This window comes from Haliotis cracherodii, unplaced genomic scaffold, assembly GCF_022045235.1.
Source record: "Haliotis cracherodii isolate W230 unplaced genomic scaffold, xgHalCrac1.p SCAF_9, whole genome shotgun sequence".
NCBI classification, from domain to species: domain Eukaryota; kingdom Metazoa; phylum Mollusca; class Gastropoda; order Lepetellida; family Haliotidae; genus Haliotis; species Haliotis cracherodii.
In genome coordinates, this window is record NW_027266343.1 from 51,726,978 (window position 1) to 51,739,047 (window position 12,070).

Consider the following 12,070-nt stretch of genomic DNA (forward strand, 5'->3'; position numbering starts at 1 on the left):
ACCTCATTAATGCTGTTTGTAACTGCCCACGTGGATCGCTGATTTGCATCCAAGTCACATGGTTGTACAGACACACGTGGCTGTGTCCATCTGGTTTCAATTGATTCAGTGAAAGAGAAGTTACACATATTTTTCTAGTGATGATTTTTAAGTAATTCTAAAATACTGGTTACACAAACCAGCAGTTTTCTATTCTAAAATGAGGATGTTGGATATCAAAAAACAAAATCCCAGGACGATTCCAGATTATAATAGATCCCCTTTCCGACGTGTATTTTACTTCAGAGAACTACTGACAACCACAGGTAACATCTTGTGAGAATCTGTCTGAAATGACTCACTGCTGACGGTTTGTTGGTGTCAGGATGACATATCTCTTTCTACACACCATCTGGTAGCACGTGGAGACTGTAAAACACACGTTACAGTTGTAAGACACTTTATGTAATATTAATACGTAAATATATACAAAATACCTTTTATGACAATTCTAGAATTATTTTCAACGCACATAAATAAAACCACAAAACCCATTTCCATGGTCATAAAAGAGTGTCCGTTGTTCGATTGCATCAATATCATATGTGATATGTTAGCTTTCACTTACAATCACCATTCACACATTTCAAACAATTCACTCACATTCTGTCACTGTGTCACTCACACATACACTTTCAATATACGCGACAAAACCTTTTCCATATTCATCCGGGCGGTCGGGTAGCCTAGTGGTTAAAGCGTTAGCTCGTCACGCCGAAGACCCGGGGTCGATTCCCGACATGGGTACAATGTGTGAAGCCCATTCCTGGTGTCCCCCGCCATGATATTGCTGCAATATTGCTAAAAGCGGCGTAAAACCTCACTCACCCACTCACTCCCCATATTCATCAGAAATCTCAGCAAAATGCAGAGTCGAGTGTGCGATTCCGGCTATATCATGAACATGTGAATATGAATCACTATCAAATAGGGATGATACCAGGTGTTCGCGAAAAGGGGATCGTATCCTACCCCACCGCTGTTACCTATCACAAACACATGCAAAGGCTTTACTGAACCGATGCGTCAAATTTACAAATGTCCTCTACATGTCTGCCATAAAAGGTTTAGAAAGCTTTACTGGCGTCGTGAATGACGTAACCTTGATCAAATAGCTTCTGGACAGGAGTCGTACGATGCTCTTTGAAATCTTTGACCTGCAGGGATATTGCTCGACATGAGGAAAAGTTGGCAATTGGAAACTCGAAGTCACCCATCTTGTCATATGGTTTGTGGAGAGTGTTTGGCCACTCTGAATCTCCATGCATAGATCTAAATATGAAACACATGAGGTGGTCTCACTGGTCTCCTTTATTTCTGGTTTAGGTTGGTAAATCAGTGGAAGTGAAATGGCTATTTGATGGTTATTGAACGATATCTGATCATCGATATACCCGAAGCTTAAGTTAAACTTCTTGGCCAAATGCCCTAAGATTGCTTTGTGGAACGGGGCCCTGGTGTCAGGCTACAGAACATGAATGTCACTGCCTCAGATTCTATTCTCATATTCCTGTGTGTCCCTGGTCCACGAGATTGGGAAACCACACTACAGTCCATACCGTCAAATCACGGTGAAAAGTTTTAGTGACTGCCGTTAATTTTAGTTTACAGTCTTCTTAAATACCATTTCAGTCACACGGATAATTCAGCAACAGCCATTTACTCCTGACCCAAGCAATCTAACATAACATGTTTCGAACTCACAGCTTAGATACAGTTCAACCAAGATCTAATACATAACAACTTCTGGAAATCGACTCAGATATCAGGACTATTCACGAGTTTCATAAAATTGGTATTACATGGGAGCGAGTTTAGTATTTTATTTATTACTTGCCGCTTATATAAAAAAGAAATTCACTATCGTTTGTGAATAGGCCTATATCGACGGAATCAACAGCATGATACTATTGAGTTTAACAGAATCATTCTTCAAACACGTCAAAAGTTGACACGTAATGCCATACAGTGAACAACTTTTAGAAATCAGGATTCCGTTCCACAAAGCTATCGTAACGCTTAGGTGATCGTAACCTATAGACTTAGGGCTGTCTGAGCTTTACTATCGCCTTGTAGAACGGGGCCCTGCATCACAAACTCGTCACAATACCCTAAGACGTATTTGTCAAATTTTGTCGGCGAAACAATACCATGTGACATCAGCCCTGCAACAGCGTTGCTCGGGTCATCGAGTGTGTACAAGCTGTCATCTGTGCACGCAATGTCGTTGAAAAGCCGAGTGATGTTGGGAGTTGTTAGTGAAACTTGTTCCCGCAGTACATAAGGACACGCTTTGGTATAACATAATGTGTAATCCAGCTGTATGTTTATTTAACGGGTGATCTCGGCGGGTAATAAATAAAGATATTGTATATCATGAGTGTGTAACGCGGGGCTTTATGTCGTATATCATGTGTATGTGGAGTAGGAGAGTATGCATTATGGATTGTATTTATTATTATACACTTTATAATGTGTATATGGTGTAGGAGCGTATATATAAGAATACGCTACACAATGTATATGTGGCGTAGAAGTGTGTATATTAGAATATGCTATATTATGTTTATGTGGAGAAGGTGTGTATGTATTCGTATATGATATATCGTGTATGTGACGAAGGAATGCATATTTATACAATAACCCACGAGGTACAAGTGATTACGGAAAATATGTCACGAGTGAAATTAATGTTTAAGTTGCGAGCTTTAGCTTTAGTCATGATTAATCACTCGTACCGAGTGGGCTATTCTATTTATCACCCATAATCATAATGAAGACGTTTCAAGGAAAACAAACTGTCGCCGATCAAGAATCAGCCCTTTTGTATCAATCCGCGTTTGAAAAAAACAATGTCCACTCACTCCAATCGCATTACTCACTTAACGTGTTGTTACGCGTGACAAATATAGTTATGTTAAAAAACTATAAAGATCACCTTATTGCAGTTGTATTTCTGTCTGAATCACAGAGTGTACACTATCTAGCATTGATCAAGAAGACAAGTTTCCAAAAAGGTTCATCGGGTTTTTTAATCATGGCTTGCTTTAACAAGATCTCGTCACTGACAGACAGCCGCCGCCGTGCATCAGCATCGAATTTGAACCGTCTGATTTGCATGCCGAAATGATAAATTTGCAAAGAATAATGTTTAGTTGCACCTTTCCTGTGTCATTAACGCTCATGGTGTCTGGACGTCAGTCAGCCTGCATACTACTCAGTGCCATTCTGTGCTGACGTCGCGGTTACAAAAACGTATACATTGTATACTAAACCGCAAAAGAAACGTTACTCCAAGTAACATTGTATGAAAAGTTGTCATTTAAATATCTGGGAATTTTTTGTCAAAGTTTCTAAAATTTAGTATTACCTTGTCCGGAAAAATGAAATTTGATGATAAAAATGCAAAGCAGATGACAATAAAACCGATCGCCCAAACGCATCACGGCAACGTCCATGGTATTCCGATGCACGTTCCGTGTAAATTGAAATGCACATGCGTTCCCCCATTTCTTGCCCTTTTAAAATCCACCCAGATCGGATAACATTCAATCGATATTGAATTGCTACAATATGCCAAGATTGTCAAGAAATCAGCGACACCAAGCCCTTGAACGATTGCAAGCTGGACAAACCGCAAGTTGCCAATGCATTTCAAGTCCACGTAAGGACCATACACAGGCTCCAGCAACTGTACCAGACCGCCAACACTACAGATGCCCGACCACGTAGTGGAAGACCAAGGGTCACCACCCGACGTCAGACTGTGCGACAGCATCTTCAAGTTCGCTTTGTTACTGCTGCGTAACTGCTCGACAGACCATGGAGACACACCAGCGACACATTAGTGCGGATACCGTGCGTCGACGATTGACATGCAGACATCTCCACTGTCACAGGCCAAACCGAGGACCAATTCTGACACCATGTCATCGCCGGGACCGTCTTCAGTGGGCAACACAGCACCAGCATTGGCGCCAGCAGCAGTGGAGAAGAGTCCTCTTCTCAGAAGAGAGCCATTACTGTATCTCAACAGCAGATGGCAGAGAGAGAGAGAGAGAGAGAGAGAGAGAGAGAGAGAGAGCAAGAGAGAGTCTGGCGACGCCGTGGGGAACGTTATTCGGATGCTTGTGTTGTTGAGAGAGACTCGCGGGGTGGTCTGAGCATCGTGGTGTGGGGTGGAATTGAACTTGAACAGAGGGTCGGCCCTGTGGTCTTCCAGAACATCGGTCTAGGGAGAGGCAATGGTGTCCCAGCAGCTCGGTACATTGACCAAGCCTTGAGACCACACGCCATACCTCATTTGGCACGTCGCTGCAACCACGAGTTTCAGCATGATAACGCATGTGCCCACATTGCGAGAGCAACAAGATACTTCATCCAGCTGAATGGCATCAGAACCATGCTGTGGCCTGCCCTCAGTCCCGATTTAATTCCCATTGAGAATCTGTGGGACGAGATTCAAAGACGACTGAATGACGTCCGACCAAGGCCGACAACTACAGCTGAACTGCGTCATTGGTTCCTCAGAGTGTGGGCTCAAGTGCCTATGGCCTTTATCAACCACCTCATCCATTCCATGTATCGACGTTGCACTGCACACAAGATACTGACTTTTGTGATGCCATTTTCTCAGAGATTAGTGTTGTGTTTCACTTCAAGAACATTTGACACTTTAATTTCAACCTTGATGATCAGCTATGCCAAGTTTCATCTTTTTAATATGTCTCAAAGTATGTTTACAGTGTTTGGACAAATAAGGTTTCTCATATATCTATCCATGGTGACGTTTCTTTTGCGGTTCAGTATATAAACAAGTCTCACAACGTTCTTATTTCTTCATACAACGTTACAACGAAATGGCTAGACATGCTACGTGACGAGGGTCTGACACATTCATAACAGTATCCGGAAATACATCGTGGCAGCATGCTGTGGCTCTAAGGATGATCTGAATAAAACCTACAAAAGCAATTTTGTACGACTCCGAATATATCATGCCCATGTGTTTATGACTCACTATAGTGATGATACCAGGTGTTCGCGTATCATACCTCACCGGTGGCACCTGTAAAACGGAAGTCAACCATCTTGTCATATGGTCATGTGGAAAGATTTTTATGACTCTGAATCGTTATGCACAGATCTAAATATGAAACATACGAGACAGCCTCACTGGTCTCCTTATTGTTAGTTGGTACGTTAGTGAAAGGGTATTGTCCGTTTGACTGCTTTTGAACGATATCAGATCATCTTCTTGGTCAAATTCCCTTGGTTTGACTTTGACAATCCGAGCTGTGTACGCTGAAACAGATCAGCAAGAAATGGAGCAAATTTGGTGCAGCTGGGTCTAAATGTATTTTCCTCAAATGTCACATCTACGTTATCAATGAGGAAGTCCAGTGTTTCACATATTGTTTTCTCTGTAAACTTCAAATGGCATTGGGAATGAGGATACAGCTACAAACTTTTCATGTCGGACAGCCAGACTGTGGATGACAGCTGGCTGGGACAGAATGGGTGTCTCCCAATTCTGTTTCCCTTTTTTCAGTTTGTGCATGCTACCAATGACAATATCATGCACTAACTTAACCCACTCTGAAATACATTCTTTTTGAAATACATCATTGTTATCAGCGCACACAGCACAGTGAATGATGCGCTATACAAATGTATATATTATTATATTTATTATTATTGTTATAATTTCCCCTGACCATGACGTATATATCTAGGATTGAAAATAATTTTGAGCTTGGTTATAGAAACATTTAGTTATTTTACTGCTGTTGTTTTTAGATATGAGGATATATGATTCACTTAACTCATGTTTTTATTACCTTGTTGGAACGTAATTTGGGCATATGTAAACCCCTTGCAATGCTTTACACTTACCCTTTTAACAAAAAAACTTGCTGTCATCACTGATATTTCACCACTATTTTTCATTTTCATATCATTTTCACCACTATGTTTCCTGTAATGGAATCTGTTTTGGCAGACTGACTATTCTCTAGATTTGACATTATATATTTACACCCAGTTTTGAAAATAGTTCATGCATTGTTCACTTGTTTGGTTTATGGTAACGTAGGTATTTCAACGAATACAGACTTCTTTTTAGCTTCAGCTGCCAAACACTAACGTAATCTAAAACTCAAATGTTGATGGTGAAAGTTTCAGCTAGACAACCGAATATGACAATTTTGAAAAATATCACTATACATGGGAGTTGCCTTTTTAGTGTTTTTCACAACAATGTCCTGGTTTCTTCGAAAGCCCATGGTAACTCGTGCAATGTGAGGCCTGGTGTTATCTTACTGGAAAGTCAAAAACGGGTGCAAGGTGACACTGGAGAATTTCCTTTTGGTATGCTAGAACGATAAAGTATTCTTGCACATGTATCAGGTCTGTAGAATGATCACGTTGCCGCCTCCGAATCTGTCGACGTCCACAGCAGAGAGTTTGTTACAAAACGCTCATGTCTTGGCCTGTAAACATGTGTTCTTTCTTGCTGGCAGGTTCAGCATAACACGTTAAACCCCAACGCCACTGGTTCAGATTCCAGTTTTGAACGTCAGCACACCACACAACGCGTAAATGCCATTGATGTCACAATATGGCACCAACATGCGGTCTCCTTGCTCGAAGTCCATTTTCACGCAATCGATTGCGGATTCTCTGTGCTGACACCCTACGTAAAGCAGTGCCATTGGCGGCTGTTTCTGTTGCTTAACACTCAATTACCCGGAGTTGTAGACTTCACGTCGATCCAAGTTGACTAAAATGGAATAACCGGGGCTGCAATTGTAGACTTAGCGTGGGTCCAAGCTGACTCAAGTAACATACTCAGAGATGCAGTTGTCAACTTCTTGTTGGTCTAGACTTCTTGTTGGTCTAACGTCCGACTGCGATGTTTCGAAATTCAGGTTGTAGTGTTGGTAAACTGCTATGTGTAGGTTCCAAAATTGAAACAATATGTTAACCCAGAAATCTGTACATTAATGAAACCAACAAACAACCCAAAAGTGGTAAACAATCAACAACATTCACTAGGTTTACAAATCAGTAAACATTACTGCACAGCAATTACAATGGCAGTAAACAATAGAGCGTTAGTACTATATATAATGGCAATATTAAATATGATGGCAGTTGTCAGTATCAAATACACAAATACAGTGGTGGTACACAGCCATGTAACAAAATGCGATAAGAGACAAACACTTTTAGACTACAGTAAACTACGGTTATAACGAACACGCTTATAACGAACTGACGGATACAACGAACTTATTTTTTGGTCCCGACTACTTGCTGTAGTTATGCTGTATATGTACTTATAACGAACTACGGTTATAACGAACTTAAATTAGTAGTCCCTTTGAGTTCGTTATAACCGTAGTTTACTGTACATCCTTTTATACCAAAGAAAGCAACTGATTACTTCCGTAGCAGTGACTTCGTGCGTATTGCTTTCCACAATATGTTTACTCTTTTTTTTAGAAAATAACAACGTTGTAAAAGTAAAATGGTGTACTTGTGAAATTCGGTGCTATTTTGGTAAAGTAAACGACATTTCTACAAACTACTACACAGTATTTAATGAATCTGCGTGGAAAACAACTATATAAAAGGTAGTACGAGGGCTGGTCAAAACGTTCTAAGCATTACAAACAAAACCAACAATTATGAAACTATTTTTAACTTTATTTAACGTTAACTTATTTACTTTTTTAACATATTCTCCCTGCTTTTTACAATACACCTCTCAATTCGATAGAGGAGCTTTTCCATTCCAGTCAGGAAGAGGGTTTCTGAAGCTTCCCTGAAAAACCCATTCACGGCAGCTTTGAGGTCATCGTTGTCGTCATAGCGTTCTCCACGGAGGTGTTCTTTCAGTTTAGGAAACAGGTGGAAATCACTTTGTGAAACGATGTAATTAAAAACACTTTCACAATTGTTGGTTTTGTTTTGTTAAGCTTAAAACTTTTTGACCATCAGGAGATACCAGGTGTGATCATAAAATTATGATTTGGAATATCTCGAAGCTTGAACATGTCACTGTGTGTGTTGGGGTATTTTCTAACATGGCTATGGATCCGACGTGTGTATACATGGCATACTGTGTGTTCTAGAGTATTTTATAACATGGCTCTTTATCCGACGTGTGTATACGAGCCATACAGCGAGTGTGTTGGGTCATTTTATTATATTTCTGTTTCCGACGAGTGTATACAAGGGACATTCTGTGTGTTTTAAGGCATTTTATAACTCGGCTATGTATTCGACGTGTGTATACATGACATCCTGTGTGTGTTGGGGTATGTTATAACATGGCTATGTATCCGCCGTGTGTATACATAGCATGCTGCGTGTGTGTTTAGGGTAATTTTATAACTTGGCAAATGTATCCGACGTGTGTATACATGGCATACTGTGTGTGTTGGGGTATTTTATAGCATGGCTCTTTCTCGGACGTGTGTATATATGGCATACTGTGTGTGTGTGTGTTTGGCTATTTTGTAACATGGTGAAAATGTATCCGAAGTGTGTAGATATAGCATACTGTGTGAGGGTATTGATCTATCCGACACGTGATTTCGTGGCACACAGTGTGTGTTTTATCGTTTTTTATAACATGGCTCTTTATCCGACGTGTGTATATGTGATACAGTGTGTGTTGGGGCATGTTACAACATAGCTATGTGGCTACATGGCATACTGCGTGTGCATGTGTGTGTTTTAGGGTATGTTATAACATGGCTATGTATCCAACGAGTGTATACATGAAAAACTATGTGCGTGCGTGCGTGCGTGCGTGCGTGCGTGCGTGTGTTTGTGTGTGAGTGACGGTATTTTATAACATGGCGATATATCCGATGTGTCTATACATGGCACACAGCGTTTGTTTATGTATTTGATAACATTGTTATGTTTCAGAGGTGTGTATACATGGCAAACTGTGTGAGTCTTGCCTTTTACACCCAGTGAAATATGTTTCAGCAGATAATCGAGCCTGATTATTCTCTAGCGTTGATGATTTATGTAGTAAAAGGGTCATCATTGAATGATTATTATATCAATATTCAGGCGCTATCTATGGAAATTGAGAATCAAATTTAGTGATGCTCGTATTATCAAAACTTCCTTGATACTGAAGTTTACAATTATCAAGATAATAATAATAATATGTTGAGTCATTTGTACGATTCCATTAATATCATGAAATCATTATCAAACAGTGATGATACCACGTGTTCGCGAAAAGGTAAGCGTATCCTGTCCCATCGCTCGTACCTGGTCAAGCAAAAAGACGAGAAAACAAGCTGTTGTTCATGTGTAAATCATAATAGTATTTTCAGGTGACATTGGTGTTCACTAAACACTTAGCCCGTGAAGATTCCGTGGTAGAATAGGTCTTCAGCAACCCATGCTTGTCGTAAAAGGGTGGTCAGGCTCGCTGACTTGGTTGATGCATGTCATCGATCCCAATTGCGTGGATCGATGCTCATGATATCAATCACTGGATTGTCTGGTCCATACTCGATTATTTACAGACCGACATCATATAGCTGGAATATTGCTGAGTGCGGCGTTAAACAACAAACCAACCAACCGACCAAATCAATAAACACTTAGAAAGGTTTTGTAAATATTCATAGTGATAGCCCCATTCTGTGAAGACACATACTTTTTGTTGTACATTGTTTCTGTGTAGTGAGATTGTTGAATTTAGGTGAGAATATTGTAGTATCCAGAGACTTCTTACGTTGGAATGTCTTCTCTAGAGCATGCTGTTTCTTGTGTTACACAAGATATTGTTTAGGGAAAGGAAATCAATAATGCTACTGAATCAGACATGAAATGTGAACAAAGAGGATAGCGATCCAGATTATGTACCTGAGGAGTACAGAGAAAGATCCAGAATCGAGTAACGAAAATTAAAATCAGAAAAACATGCAAGACGGTCAACACTGAAGAGATGTAAAAATGATTGGCACAGATACAGATAAATGTAAATAGGTGAAAGGGAAATCGGCCAGCCTTGTACTTGCAAGAATAACTGTTCTGAAAAATTTGGAGCTGTTTTTGTTTAAAGAATCTTCCAAAAATTGTGTGAACATGCAGATGATACAACAGGATACATGCTTATTTACACCCGTGAAAAGGCGGAGGGCGACGACTTATGAGAGGTGAATTACAGGCAAGATTCCTACACATATTGTGTGAGGCAGAAAGTTGGCAACTTGTTCGAAGTCTGTTCACAGGCCTTTAGGAACACCCCTGCCATTGGAAAGTGCATTTTTGAGCAACTTAGTAAATAAACTGCAGCGAATGGTGGGAGTGAGAGACATACCCTGAAACAGAACGTTGAGGCCCATTTCACTCCCATCACGCCAATCACTACTATCACTAGTTGATAATTCGGAGACCGTGAATCAGACTTAAAATCTCCCTCAATGACGCTTTTTCATCAGGGCAGACTGAAAACATCAACTGAACTAAAGAGAGAAAATGAAATGCACCATATAAATGCTGACTCCTGTTTTGATCTGGATGAAAAACACAGATGCTTATCCTTTGATTGTCAACAAAATCTCCCCCTTTCAGACATTTCAGAATGTGTAGGTGTACAATTTTGGACTGCATGATTTAAAAACTGGGGATGGAATAATGTATTTGTGGAGTGAAACAGATGCCAAACGAGGTAAATCAGATGTGATTTCTTGTCTGAAAGCATCCGGTTTATGTAGACATAGAACTGCATCACATAGTGTGCTCCTCAGTGATAGCTGTGTAGCTCAAAAACAAGAACTTAGATACGGTTACCTTACTAGCATCTCTTGTCCATGAAGGGCATTATTCTAATATTGATCTTCCTAGTTCGTCGTTATACCTTCCGACCCGTGAAGATCCGGGATAGAATTGGTCTTCAGCAACCCGTAAAAGGCGACTATGCTTGTCGTAAAAGGCGACTAACGGGATCGGGTGGTCAGGCTCTCTGACTTGGTTGATGCATGTCATCAATCCCAATTGCGTGGATCGATGCTCGTGATATTAAGCACTGGAGTGTCTGGTCCAGACTTGATTATTTAAAGTTCGGCGTTAAACAACAAACCAGCTAACCAACCAACGTTATACCTTCCGGGAGTTTGCTCTTATTTAAAAGGCAAAGCGTGGATTCACTCCAGTGGTCCCCGAGGACTACGAAGTCCTTGTTCAGTGATCTAGGAGCAGGACCATTTTCGAGTTAAGATTGATGCTCATGACATGATCAGCGACTATAAAACCCAAGCTTATGATGACACATTATCATCATAGATGGGTCAGGGATGCCATTTGGCTGTCCTACGGATTCAGCGAAGAGGTAGACCCATTACCTTGAGGGACAACAGCAGCCTCTCATCCTTCTCAGGTATATACAGAGCGAAGTTGAGCCTTGGAAAAAAATCATTCTCAAATAGAGGTGCTTCGCTTGATCATGATCACATAAATTTCCCTTCAAAGTATACCATCAACTCATCAAAGACCCCAATCAGTCATTATCATTTTGATTATATAACTGGCTTCATCCTTCTGTTTATATTTCCGACTTCGCCGGTCAATATGTTTACTACCCTTTTGTGTACATAACAGATTTCTCCACTCCAGTGTAACTACATCTACTCTTCTGAATAAACACTGCCTCCTACCTGTATACATACTTGTCAACCATACTCTGTACATCACATGCTTGATAGTGGTGTTAGAACCTACACCGAAACGTCGCTCATAATTGTAATAAAGAAGTTGTTCACCCATAAATCTTATCCTTACTTAATATGATACATGTTTCAGAAGATATGAGATTTCTGATAATTATTCATATTGGATTATGTATATTACTTCTATTATTGTTCGTCGGAAATACTTCTACACTGACAGGGTAATTAATTCAGTGGAATCGTGTTTGACTTCGTGAAATATTTATCCTGCCAGTTTTACAATATCATTTGAATAAAAGTCACTGTCACATAAGGAATAATTC